We start from the raw sequence: 14,671 nt of genomic DNA, 5'->3' as shown, positions 1-14,671 counted from the left end.
AGCTATGTAGGGTATGTAATTACGAATGCTTATTATGGATATCATTGGCTTCATACTTGAACTTAACTTTTCCATTAGTGGAAAAAATTCCTTTTTAAAGGCATTCATTATAATGGAAATGAAGAGCTGCTCACACTGTTTTCACCTATGACTGAAAAATTTTGGCTAATTACATACCTACAGCAAGGCATAGGTCTCCAAGCTTTCAAAAATTCTGAAGCAAATCAATAGGAAAAAATACATATTACTGTTCACGGTACTTCTTGGAAATATATCTAATCCATTAAGATAACCCATACTGAAGTCTGGCCCAACTTTCTGTCTTCATAGAGGAAGGGAGGGATGGCTGAACACAGATATAGCAAGACACTATTCAGTGTAACAGATATTAATGGAATGTCTTTTCCTATGTATAAAGTACTAGGGGAGATAAGAACACGAAGAAAACAGTCTCCAAGTGTTTAAGGTATAAAAGAGATAAGAATACTTCACAGATAACTGCCTTCTATGGCAGAATCTGGAGGAAAGGTACCATCCAAAATCTGTTGCTGTTTAAAGCGTGAGACAGAATCCCAATCAGCTTTGAAACCTATTTTCATAAATAGTAAGCACTAGAATTTCACAGTATATACTGTGCATGGCAAATTATCCTTCCATTCATAGGTTTTCACTAAATAATCCCTTCACCTCAGAGATCAGCCTGACATAAAACATTTTCTAATCCTATTTCTTCTTAGTCCATTTTGTGGCTATTTCAGAACAAGACGTAGCAATGTGGCTGGTATGGTGAACTCTAATGTCCTTTGTCAGCCACAGGGCTGATGGGTGGTTGACATTCACCACATTGTTCCACAGAGACATTGGCAAGCACAGCACCCATTGTGGAGTCACTCATTCATTTAGGAAACATAACCAGGGATTCTGCATGGAGGTTATAATCTAGGAGGGGGGACGAGCTCCTTGATGCCAAAGACTACATTTTATGTAATGGTCAATCTCTTTGGACACAGGAAAATATAGAAAATAATAATTTCACTCAAGATTCAGTAACTATTTTTGAATAACTTAATACAGTTTGAGTTTTTAAGAAGTTTTTAATTTGTGCCACAAACATAGTGTAACTTTTTAAAATTTTTTAACGTTTGTTTATTATTGAGAGACAGGGCATGAGCAGGGGAGGGGCAGAGAGAGAGGGAGACACAGAATCCGAAGCAGGTTCCAGGCCCTGAGCTGTCAGCACAGAGCCCAATGCGGGGCTTGAACTCACAAACTGCGAGATCATGACCTGTGCCCAAGTCGGACGCTTAACCGACTGAACCACCCAGGGGCCCCGACATTGTGTAACTTATAAGATACAGCTGATCCAAGATGATATTAGAATAATACTGCATTGTCTAATACTACTACATTGATCAAGGTCACGTATAACTGAGAAAACACAAAGAACTGACAGTGTTGTGGGGCTGGATGTATGGTGCGACACACCTTACTGGAAAAACCTACATACACATTGTTCTGAGTAAAATTACAAAGGGATGGTCAGTGGGATTAAAAGAGAGGCATAATATGAAGGTTAAAGTTGAGCAGGAGTTTGGTAATGACAGGGATATTTACAGCAGCAAGCAAAGCTCAACTGCTAAAAATGTTAGAAGTAAAAAGTGATTCAAGCGAGGAGTGTCTCAGTACCTGAGAAATTTGTTTTAGGACAATTTACCTGCAACAAAATCATAGGAAATACCTAGCCCATTTGCCCCTCAGGAATGCTAAGACTTGAGGGCAGGTGATGGATTTGAAGGACACCTGAGGGCTAGAAAAGTCAAGGAGGAGATACAGATGACTTGTGAACTTAAGATTCTTCCTGCAGGACACAATAGCTCAAACCTCACACAGAAGACACAAAATAAAGACTGCTCCTCCTTGGTATGCTGGTGTGAAGACAATGCTGGGGAAATGGGGTGATTAGTTTTGATCTAAGAGCTGAAGGGCATGTGCTAGATCTTGGGAAACTGTTCCAAGGGCTGATCTTGCCAAAACACCTTATGGAGTCATCCAAAACCATGGTCTAATCTATTCTGCAAGGCTTGAAGAGCTGATATCCCCTAGGCTGAGTGGCAATGAGAGACAGGTGGGGGATCGGTGGGGGTGGTAGTCCTGGTTTTGTAACTGGGTAAAGGCTCAGGGTCAAATACTTCAGGTTGTGTAACTGGGTAAAAGGTCAGGGTCAAATCCTTCAGAGACTGACACTTAAGTCTTTGGTTGTGCAGCGGTAGACAGGGACTGAAGGTAAGCCTACAATGTGTTGGGGAGTTAAGAATAAACAAAATACAAATACAAACTAATGTTTTCCTGAACTTCCAGTGTGTGTGTGTGTGTGTGTGTGTGTGTGTGTGTGTGTGTGTGTGTGTTGGGACAGAAGGGGGGGGTGGTAAAATATGTGACTTTAACACAGTTTTTTAAGCTCTCATGTTTCACACTGGATATACATAAAACTCATAACGATACATTTTTTTCTAAGAAGCAGAAAACCAAATTCAAAGTCCAACTATAAAAATTACTTTTCATCAATTTAATTGAATAACATTGAACTTTTCTCAGTTGGCCAGTGATGAGGAAATAAAATCTTTAAAAAACCTTAGAAAGGGGTAGCAGCACCAAACCACAGTATAGACTTAATAAATCTGCTCTGATCTGTCTTTTTGGAAATACTGTAATAAAGTTATACTATTAACTTCTTTCTCCTGTACCTACAGTCTCTTGTTGCTTTTAAGAAATGCTCAACACCTTCATAAAGCTCGATAAGATTTTCTACCCACCCCCCACCTTTTTAAAATGTTTGTTTGTTTGTTTGTTTATTTATTTATTTAGACTGTGAGAGGGGTAGGGGCTGAAAAAGAAGGAGACACAGAATTCAAAGCAGGATCTGGGCTCTGAGCTGTCAGCACACAGCCCAACACAGAGCTCGAACCCATGAACTGTGAGATCATGACCAGGGTCAAAGTCAGAGCTCAACTGATTGAGCCACCCAGGCGCACCTTGCTGGTAAGATTTTCTTATATCCAAATTTCATTTGGACATATATAGACCAGTTGAACTGATGACTATGTTTTACCTGTTCCAGACTTCTCCATATAGAAATTAAATCTGTTTAACTTGCTACATCCAGAAACACTTAATTTGGTGGATATATTTTAGTCTGGTAGGGTCCTTTAGCTACAGACCTCAAAGCTACCCATAAAAATCAAAAGCTCGTTCCTTCTTTCTGGTTCAGAGGACAATGGAGCCACTTGGTTCTGACCCATAAAAGGCAGAGGAGTTTGCTTCTGTAAATACCCGACCTCCTTTTACGGCACTCAACAGAAATGTATGTCAAGCACAGAATGAGCATCGGGACTATTTAACATGATTCCAGCTCTAAATCATTTTCCGTTTACCAAAATTTGGCACAGCACTTTGCCCACAAGTGAACTGCCCCTGGTTCCACCTGCCCCCAGTCAGAACACAAACACACACAGGCACAGCTGACAGGAGAGCTCCATTCTGTGCTTTTCTGCGAGGAAAAGTCATGTGGCAAAAAGCCATTATCTTTCTGTTCAGTATGCTTTGTTGCTAGCTGTGCCTAATTCAGTATCTTGCAAAATGACATTCTGTTAATGACAGGAGTGTCAAAACTATGATAATGGGCAGAAGTAGAAGAAAATGTTTCCTAGATGGAACAACAACAGGAAAACTGCCAAATGGATATTAACAGGAGTTGTTTGCTAATCCCATACTTAAAGCACGTACACCCCGCCCCTGCTGTTTGTTTCCCATATGAAAAGGATACAGCCCTCTAAAGGAAGGAAGAACAGACTACTCTGGTGAAAAGTACAGTAAAAAAAGTCAGGTTTTCCTTTAACTGGACAATTTTTTTCTCCTTCTCTCTCATTTGTATCCACTGATGTTTTCTTAGTGGGTCTCTCATTTTGCAAAGATGAAATTGGCCACAAGGAATCAATTCTGTTGCTAAAGACAGGAGGGCTAGGGAGATACCAGACGATGCTGGCCAGTAAGTTAGCTGCTCGCTATTCAGTCTGGCTAGCAAATTCACCTTGCTTTTGTCGTTTGGGAGCTGAGAAACAGCAATGTAGCTCCGGAAGGTGGTGTGGTGTGTGCCAAGGCCGCAGTAATAACTAGTGGCAAACGGGGCCACTAGGGAAGTCACAGGGCTCTTACAAGCAGGGCACCATCAAAGTTAGAAATCTGTATTAGACACAGAGATACACGTAACTACTACTTATGAGTGTAGAGTAATTCTTTTGCATAGAGAGAGAGCTAGCTACTTTTTAGATTTCATGGGATGGCTATCAAATATAAGGACTTACCCTTGGTAGATCTCGTTTCCAATTCCAAACCCCTTAAGCGTCGATTTACCATTCTGTAGAATAGGGATAAGAATATGAACTACCTCAGAGGGCTATGTAGAAACTAAATGAGGTAACTCATGTAAAGAAATATCATAGTACCTGGCACACAGCAAGTGCTTCATAAACATTAGTTATCAAAATAAAACATTTCGGTCTTCCTCTCTTGCATACCTTCTTTCATGCATAAATGTTTTAATATTTCGAATGTTACACTAAGGCTTTCCCTCAAGGATCTTAGAACAAGAAGCCTAAGATTACCTACAGAATTAACTTTTAAGGCAATACAATGAATTATTCAAGAGCTAAAGGGGCTAGGTCTAAAGCAACAAGACGTGTGAGTAAATGACAATATTAACACAGTTACAGAAAAAAAAAAGTAACAACACGAAGGGCTATTGGTTGGCTTTTAGGAACATAGAAAAACATGGGCGCCTAGGTGGCTTAGTTGGTTGAGCATCTGGGTCTTGGTTTCGGCCTAGGTCATGATCTGGCAGTTCGTGGGCTGGAGTCCTGCGTCTGGCTCTGCACTGATGCCACGAAGCCTGCTTGGGATTCTCTCTTTCCTCTCTCTCTCTGCCCCTCCCCAGCTCTCTCTCTCAAAAATAAATAATCATTTAAAAAGAAATGGTTAGAAAGAAAGAAAGAGAGAGAGAGAGAGAGAGAGAGAGAGAGAGAGAGAGAGAGAAAGAAAGAAAGAAAGAAAGAAAGAAAGAAAGAAAGAAAGGGAGAAAGAAAAAACAAAAGCTGCAAAACCACAGGTTCAAGTGTCAATCCAAGCCCTGGGCCAATCAAGCCAAGGGCTTCAAACTGGCAACGGCAAGGTAGAGGGACATACAAGGGACTCTACCCAACAGACTTCACTATTTCAGACCAACTGTCAAAACCATGTGCATCAGTCCACCTTTGCCCGATGCCATGAATCATTTAAGTCACCTAACTAACACGCCTTGCTCTGCTAATATTCCCCCAAGCATACAGGGGAAGCAGCTAGCTTCGCGGAGAGGTGTGCCCAAATGTGAATGACAAAAAACAGCAATAACAATAACTGCTAACTTTGACAAGTGTTTACTCTGTGCCAAGAAATGGTTTAATTTTCGTGACAATCCTCTGAGGTAGGACTTATTTTTATCCATATCGAACAGATGTGAAAAACCCAAGAAGTGAGAAGTCTAGAGGCTTGTCTGGCAACATCACACAAAGCGTATGTGGTGGAAGGGGAATCCAAATCCAGACAGTCTGCCTTCAGAACCTGTGCTTTCAGTCATTATGTTAAAGTGTCTCTAAGACAGAGAATTAGAACAGTATTATTGAGCGCAGCTCAATAATAACTATATTTATCCCTGGAAATTAGTATCTCAGCATTCTGGTCCTATGCATACATCAGCGAGCTTGGTAACTACAGACACACGCCAAAGAGATGGAGGTAGGTGATCTTGGGGGTAGCAGATCTTTGCACCTACAGCCCAACGTTCAAACACAGGAGGGAGATCAGCTCATCAAGTTTCACACCAGACAGTGAGAGTTTTCTGGAGGCAGTGAGCCTGACCCGGATGGACAGACATACCGATGTCACCACATGGAGCATGCTTTTTATCCTGGGATATACTTCCATATAGTGCTCAGGCTCATGGCGAACAGACATGTGAGAGGTCCTGATATGGACATTTCCATCTCCACAGGGCATTGTGGACGATCCAAAGGCAGATGACCCAACACAGAGATCAGCCACGCCAAACAGGCACTTACTTTCTACTTATCCCTGCCCAAATCAGCTGTTCTAGACAGACCCAACTAGAGAAAAGAATTGTGCTTAAGCGTGTATGAATCAAACTTTTTTGTTCCACTGTTTCTTAATAGATTTTGAAATTAAACCTAAATTTCTGGATCATGCTCCATATGTTTTTTTTTTTTTTCTTTTCCCTATTTCTAGAACTCTGACTCTTTCAGCATTGGAGAATACGGAAATCAGATTTGTGATATGAAGCATGTTTATGAGCAGTGGCTCTGGAGAAAAGGAATGGCCCATGCTGTAATATGCATTTGGAATTTGGCCAGAAGACACAAAGCATAAAAGGGTATATTGCATGTACTATTGAGACAAACTTCTTTTTAAGTTGAAATAGTTACAAATGACAGGTATCAAAATAAAACAAATTCCTCATTATAAAATGTACATATTTACAACTTCCAGAAGCTTGTGAACCCGAATCTTGGATTTCTCTGTTCCATTTATTCTTTCAAGATGTCATTCCTTTAGTCTGGCATCTGCCCCCATTCTTGCTCCCGAATAACCTCTGAGACTTTAAGAGATCATGTATGAGAATGTGTTTGTGTGTAGAAAGAGCTTTCACTGCACCGCAGAAAACGTTAGAGCTACGGCAGGGTTTCAGACAAACTGGCATGCCATGAAAGCGTCAGTTACCAAGGAAAAGTTGAAGGCTGGCTTCACTCACCTTGAAACCACCGGCATGCCTCTGACAGGCACGGCCATCTATTTCTCATAAGGCCAGCCTTGTGTTCAAAGAGGTGACCTCATTCGTCCCTAGCCTGGTTTGGTCCTTATAAGTAAGTACCCTGAGCTCCTGAGTAACACACCCACTCTGCCTCTTCACCATATTCACCAGGCAACCAACCCAAACTCATTCTGCATTCCCTGCAGTGACTCACAAAGTTCCTGTCCATTGTGTTCCTGGATTCCTGTTGATTACAGTTAGGGAATCTGACCTTCACATGGCAACATTTCTAAGTAGAAATTCAATGGTACGGAGAGATAGCAGCCCCCTGTGCAACATTACCACACTGAAAAGGATCCTTAGTGATCTGCTCACATGAAATTAAACTGCACATCAAGACAAGAATTCAGATGCTTCAACTTACTGAGAATAAATCGCAGACTGGATGAAAGAAGTGAAGGTGAAATTTTTCACTGGCTACTTTTACTTATTGTTTTCCTAAAGAGACCCTACACCCTGCGGAAAGAACATAACACTCATGAAAACAACAATACACCTAAACCATCTTGAAAATAAAATCTGTCAATAGCTACCAAGTGAGTCATTCCTTTGGCTTTGTGGTCACATCATATTTTCATTCACAGTATAATCATAAAATTACAGGGCTCATTTATGTTAACAGAGTGTTTTCTGCCTAGGTCTTCACATATTAGCTACACTGACTGTTAACAGTAGGCACCAAAGTTGCTGAACTCACACAATTATATGGTAAAGAACAAAAACACTTTGTGCCATTAGCTAATGTGCCTCGAGGACAGTACACCAAATATTTGATGGTATGTTTTTCAAATGACAAAAATCATTTCTCTTTTTACTTAAAAAAATTACACAAATTTATTTAGATTTGTAAATAGAATACATTTAGAAACTTGGGTTTATTTTTGCATCTGAAAGTTTCAATATTTTAAAATAGTATAAAAGAAAGCAGAAGAGTGGGTAGCGACAGGTCATGTCCCCTTTCTACCATCTGGAGACTGGCACCTGGTGATAAATTCTCAGTAGATCAAGTTATCTTCTAACTCCCTCCATGGTTATATCCCTCAACGTGGGTTTTCCTGTGTTAACTCCTTTGTCTTGTAGGCAGCTTTACAACTCCACCAAAAATCCCCCAGCATTTTTTCAAGAATGTCTTTGCCTCAGGCAAAGGGAGCACTGGTACCAGGACTCAAGAGATGTGCATATGAGTTTGCAATCAGGAAATCTGGGGAGGGAGACATTTCCCAGAGTTTTAAAATAGCTCCATTGTTTAGTTAGGCCACACTGTGTATTTGAGAAAAAAAAAAATAGCGTCCAACAACCCCCTGCCTCCCCGCCCCCCCCCCCCCCCCACGGTTTGACAGAAACTAGGTAGCCATGATGAAAAAAAAAAATCAAAGTAAAATAAAATGAAACAAATCAACACATAATCATCTAAATTAGAAATGTAACTGTTAGGGGCGCCTGGGTGGCTCAATCAGTTAAGCATCAACTCTTGATTAGTTCAGGTTGTGATCTTAGAGCTTATGAGATCAGACCCTGTGGCAGGTTTTGAGATGAGAGCACAGAGCTTGCTTGGGATTCTTTCCCTCCCTCCCTCTCTCCCTCTCTCGGTCTCTAAATAAATAAATAAAGATTAAAAGAAGAAGAAGGAGGAGGAGGAGGAGGAGGAGGAGGGGGAGAAGGAGAAGGAGAGGAGGAAGAAGAAGAAGAAGGAGGAGGAGGAGGAGGAGAAGGAGAGGAGGAGGAGGAGGAGGAGGAGGAGGAGGAGGAGGAGGAGGAGGAAGAAGAAGAAGAAGAAGAAGAAGAAGAAGAAGAAGAAGAAGAAGAAGAAGAAGAAGAAGAAAGGAAGGAAGGAAAGAAAGAAGAAGGAAGACAGACAATGGCTAAAGCTTTCAGTATCCAGGTAGGCAAGTGATTCTCATCTGAGTCAGGTTAAGGCATTTATTTTCTCAAGTGAAGTACAATATAAAGTAAAGATACCTAACATGGGAATCATTTTAGCATTGAGAAATATAAAACAGGTAATGAGGGGGGAGGAGAGGTCCCAAGATGGTTAATGTGCCCATAATACACTATTAAACTAAGACATACAATCCCATTCATAAAATAATTTTAATGTAATTATTGTATTACAGCAAATGCCAGTGGAACCAATAATTAATGTTTGTGTTCTAGTCAAAAGGAACAACAACAAAGAATCAGCAATGAGTCTGACATCATCATTAGGAAGAATTAATGATATATTAATTATGAATGATAACTCTATCCCCCCAAATCCTCCTGGCCCTCGTCATCACAGCCCGGCTTCAGAGATGAGTCATTTTTCAACTGTGAAAACTTCCTCTTAGACAAAGACCTTTGATTAGTTTTCTACCTCCTCTTGCAAGATACGATTTTACCTCAACAAGATTAATCTCTAACTCATCTATGAAAAAGTTCATCAATTTGTAGAGAAATGAAGAAAACTACTTCCCTTTCTAACAGGTTTTTAAAAAATTGATAAGGTTCAGGAATAGAAATAAGAGTTGGCAACTTTTCTTAGGATATAGCTCCTTTTTTGGTCATTCTGTCCTGTAAATGCTTTTTATGTACTAAATGAAATATCTATTTTTAAAAATCTTCCCCACAATAAAGACCTAGTTCTGTCTGAGTCACGGTGGCCTGAAATCAAATGGTTTGAAAAAGTCCCAAACTGAGCAAGGAAAGGCTGGTCCCAGGCGGCTCAAAGACAGAGGCTGAGCCAGGAAGGTCTCCCCTCCCCCACTCAGGCAAGAAGAGCTGGAACTTGGAGCAAGACCCTTGAGCTTGCCCACTCACTTTTCTCTTAAAAAAAAAAAAATGACAATCAGTGTGAGAGCATGAGAGGGGGAGGTAAGAGAGAGAGGGAAAGAGCCCAATGCAGGCTTGAACTCACAAACCTGAGATCATGACCTGAGCTGAAGTCAGATGCTTCACCAACTGAGCCACCCAAGGGCTCCCTCACTTTTCTCTTCAAGATCACTCAACAATTACCTAGAATTAACTGTCTCCTCTCTGGGGAAGGTTTTTGTTTTTTTTTTTTTGTATGTAATCTAGCTGTTTTACCATCCACTCTATGTACACATCCCTTTTTTGGACATTTTTCTGAGATGGCAGAGAACTGATGACAATCAGTCTTATCTCCTAAAAACACTGAAGTAGTGAAATAAACCACACCACGACCACAAGATGGTACATTATTCCAAAAATGCTTACAAAGACAAAGGTGAAAAACAAACGTAGAGTCCAAAACCTGCCGTCAAACATGTTTAAAGTATAGAAAAGGCAAAAAAAAAAAAAAGGACTGGAAGGAAATGTACATAAACAATAATGGTGGTTACTCGTCAGCAGTGGAGTATGGGAGTTTAAGTATGCATGCACGTGTTTCCACAAAATTCCAATCCTGAATGTTGTAACCTCTTCATCTGGAAAAATGTGTGTGTGATTTGAAAAGAAAAGCAGATGGCTTTTTTAATACTGCTAGCCAGGATTCCCAAGAGGAATGGAGGGTGGTAGAAAGTGAAGACGTATGTGTCCTTGACATGATAGTTTATTAAGATAATAATTTGTAGTATTCCTTCCCCTGGAGGACAATGCAAAGTATAAAGGAGAAGAAATCTTTGTGTGCAGAGTCCGGTTCCTGGGACTTAGAGGGCCTGTCCTGAGTTCTGGTTTCCGGAGTAGAAGCAGGAGGCGGCCTGGAGGCAATTTGCCACCCAGACCCTGCCCTGAGGACAAAAGAGCCTGTGGGCCCTGTTCCTCCAGGGAATAGAAGGGGAGGGCCCAAGCCTAGAAGAAGGGCTGAGCGATCCTGAGTAGGCAGAGGTTCCAGTTTCTTCATGCGACTTGTGAGTGGCCAGGACCTGTGTCTCCTCTGTTCCAATGCAGGGCTCCAAGAGGTACAATGTGACAGACCCTGTGGTGAGCAAGTATGTGGCTGGGGATAAAGGGAAGCAGGACAGAGTTGAGCACAAGAGCCATGCTTGCTTGGCAAGTGCCAGTTACAGATGTTTATGCCCACTGCAGGCATCCAGGAATACCACACCCCAGCTTAGATCAGGCCTCATTATCCCACATAGGCTTCGACTGTAAACAACTCAAGTGGTGAGAAAGCCACTGCTGGTTTCCACTTCCCTTCACCATCTCAGAAGGGCTACATCAAGGAGCCGTAGTACGGCACAGGTTGTGGTGACGGTTGCACGAATATATATACTTATCTCCAAACTCATCAAGTGGTATACATTAAATATGTCCAGCGTTTGCTATATCAATTATACCTCAATAAAGTCATTTTTAAAAAAGAGTTTACAGTGGAAAAAAAATGACATACCGGATCACCTTGGTTGTGATGTACCAGCCAACGTTAACTCACTCACAGCGATGAAGAATACCAGTGAAGTGTCTCTCTCAGAGAAATCATTAATAAGTGTCGTTTTAGTATTTTAGCAAAAGCTCGTCTCTTGTCAGAGCCAGGATTAAAACATGAAAAGAGAAAGCCAGCACAGAATGCTGACCACATGTTTGCAAAGGGAAGGAATCATCGGCACCCCTTTAATTAATTACCATCCAATTGCTTTTGGTAGTGTAGTCACAGTAGTGCTAATCAAAGCCAGGGCAAGACAATTCTAATAGTTATTAATGATGTGCGGGAGACATAGCCAGACTTTGGGCAGGCTTGGTCAACTCAACCAATAGCAAAGCCAGAAGGAAAACAGGTCTCCTGGACCTAAAATGTCAATGAAAACACCAAATACGACCCTGTGGTTGCGCAGATTTCAAAGTAAAAGCAGGTCACCTCAGTGGCTCCCTCTAAACGAGCAGTCCTTCAGTCCTTCAAGGGAACTTTTTTTGTTTCTCAGCTAACCCCCTCAATTATGTAAACACACTCCATAAATCAAGACCATCCTTTTAGAATAGCCATGTACAACACACTACTGATACAGTGGAAGACAAAGCCAGCTACTCGGAACAACAAACAGCTCTATAAACATCAACTCTTCCCAGCATTTCTTGTTAAATATCGTCGCTTCTTTTGGAGCTTTAATTACTGAATTTATATTCAGGTGGTGATTACCATATTGCATTGGAACATAAAGTGTCTCACATTCCATATGCCAAACACGTACAGAAGTTGAGGCTGCAATGCAGAAGCTAACTAGAATCACACTGTCACACGTTAAGAAAGCCCCAGTGCTGGAGGTTAGTCATATGGAATGAATCATCTGTTATTACCTACCCTTGGTCCCCACTACAGAACAAGTGGCTATAGGACAGACGGTAGGGGTGGGGCGGGGCATAACTTAGGAATCTAGCACCAAAGGGAGAACAGGGAGACCTTGTGGTTTTGGAATCACTATTACAGAGCTCCCCACGACCTACTCAAATGCCCACAAGTACCACTTGGCAGGGACCCCATCCATTTCCCTCCTCAGACTTGTCCAAAGGCTGCAGAAATGCCATGCTTTTGTGGTGACAGAGAGCATTCCCATCACACTGGAGGTTATGGCCCAAAAAGGTTATGTTGCTTCTCAATACCTTACTTAAAGACAGCTTAGCAGAAAACATCTGAATAAGCTCTAAGAAACAATTCTAAATTCTCTAGGTGTGGCCTGTGATGACACCACAACAAAACAAATAAGCCTTTTAGGTAAGTAGTTTTAAATGAAGAGATTTCGCAAAGCCCAGATAAGATATTTTATACTTAAGTCACTGGCCAACTGGCTTAATCTCTAATCTCTTGTTTGAAATGGGGTCTGTTATGAAAAGTAAGCTGCCGTGAAGGGCCTCTTTCATTGAGAACCAAACAGATCAACAGGGTTATGCCTATAATGAAATGTAATACAGTGTAAAAACCTGTTCTTAGACTTCATTGTTTATATGGACCTCCAGAAAGATTGTGTATGTAGATGGAGATTCACAATGCCGTATTACTTGACAAACGGATTCCCTTGAAACTTTAATTTATTTTGCTTATCACAGAAAATGGTTGCAAAAGCAAAGATAAAGCTGCAAGGAGCAAATGAACACAAGCCGACTGTCTTCCCACAGTATGGTCAAAGTTAATCAGTTATCATGTTGCAAAATCTAGATCATTCTAATGTGACAAAATTCACAGGGCACCACACATCCTCAGCTTAACTAGCTCTTATTTACTTTCGAATTGGCCGTTTCACTTATGTCTTTGAGCAGAACCTTGTGGTTCTTTGTCTAAAAACAAAGAACATTTTCAGCAATATAAACCATGCCTATGTTGTAATAAATGTGAACCAATGAGCTCGGTCTGAACCTGAATGCTTTCTCTACAAAGTCTCCTCCAAAAGGAGAGGTATCAGTAACAATCTGAAAACAGCACAAGGAAATTAAGATCCAAATACATTAATATTCACAACTTCATCAGTTAGCAGAAAACAAAATTCCACTTGGTTATTTTAATGGAAACAGGTGCTGCTTTTTTTTAAGTGCTATCAAGTAGGCAAAAGTGTTTTTTGTTTTTGTTTTTTTTTAAGAGGAGTTGTTCACAGTAAGTAGTCATTAAGAGCCAAGAATGACATGGATTTCAAGAAGAATACTATTCTATCATCAAATGCTGGTTTCCATTCACTTCCTCTATACATTTAGTTTAGGTATAATAATTCATTCCTGACTTGAGAGTCTGTAAACTGATTAGATCAGGGAAACAAGTATTTTTATATTATTCTGAGATGAAATAGTAATACCTTAAATAATGCTGAATTGAACTTTACCTTGTTTCATGTGTAAATATGGCATATAATTTCTAATCCTCTGTGGTGTGAATATTGGACATGAAAGAAATAGCAATACATCTGTTACTATATGTTTATATGGCTACAGTTGCCATACACACACATATGTATGTGTGTGTGTATATGTACTTAATAAAATATATAAATTAACACATCACTTCCTTTTGTGCAGTTTAGAATTCTGTTCTCAAGAAAGCCTCTCCTACTTGCATAAAGGTCGATGGTACACAATTTCACACACTGACATATGTATGACTGTGTGAAAAGGATGAACCTTCTCATCAAAGAGAGGCAGGACAGATCTGACAACAAAATGAAGAAGTAGTCCTTGTTTTGGTCTCCGAGTGGAATATTCCGCACTTCCCCACATTTAAAATGGAATTTAAAATTGGTCTTACTTTAAAATGACTCTTTGCAACTCTCCTAGTGGGGAGTATAAACTGCATGCAGGCAAGAAGCACAGATCTTATTTTTCTTGTGACCCTACTGACCAGGCACAAAGCCACCCTTGACTAAACCTTGCTGGATCAATGAACCCAAGAATAAGCTAATAAACATGAGAAAGGGAAAGTTCTACTGAAAATGAGGGAGGGGAGAGTGTGCTCCTAATAAATCCTGAAACTTACCATTTTACAGTTTCTCCTCAAAGGCCTAGAATCTTCATTAGAAAAGCAGTGACTGGGGATTGGCGGGGTGGGGGAAGGGTGGGGGGTTGCAATGTGCTGAGAGCCATACAAGATCAGACTGTCTCTGGCTTCCGAGCGTCAATTTAAAACAGGTTACACCTACTACAGTGTAGCTGATAGACATATTCAAGTAACTGCGAAAATTCTAAAAGAACCTATAGGCTAAGGGGTTAAAGTAGCAATTGAGCAAGAGTTTCTGGAAGGGGGACAGATGGCTTTTGACAAATAAGCGCACCTTCAACGCAAGTGACAGAAGTAGGTCATGATGAGTAAGTGAATTTTCCACTGACTCACTTTCATGCATCATG

The 14,671-nt window shown here is 40.7% G+C and overlaps 1 protein-coding gene and 1 long non-coding RNA gene across 23 annotated transcripts in view; both read right to left on the bottom strand.

The window, feature by feature from the left end:
- MAST4 (microtubule associated serine/threonine kinase family member 4) overlaps window positions 1-14,671 on the bottom strand; it is a 556,148-nt gene that overhangs the window by 123,325 nt on the left and 418,152 nt on the right. The window lies entirely within an intron of this gene.
- LOC128315851 (uncharacterized) lies at window positions 9,938-13,035 on the bottom strand. Its single transcript, XR_008298946.1, has 2 exons — window positions 10,100-13,035; window positions 9,938-10,049 (listed from the first exon to the last, which is right to left on the bottom strand). It is a non-coding gene; the product is annotated as an uncharacterized LOC128315851 (long non-coding RNA).

The sequence above is a fragment of the Acinonyx jubatus genome, chromosome A1 (assembly GCF_027475565.1).
Source record: "Acinonyx jubatus isolate Ajub_Pintada_27869175 chromosome A1, VMU_Ajub_asm_v1.0, whole genome shotgun sequence".
NCBI lineage: Eukaryota > Metazoa > Chordata > Mammalia > Carnivora > Felidae > Acinonyx > Acinonyx jubatus.
Note: the sequence above shows the minus strand (reverse complement) of the source record. Positions and strands in the feature narration are given on the sequence as shown.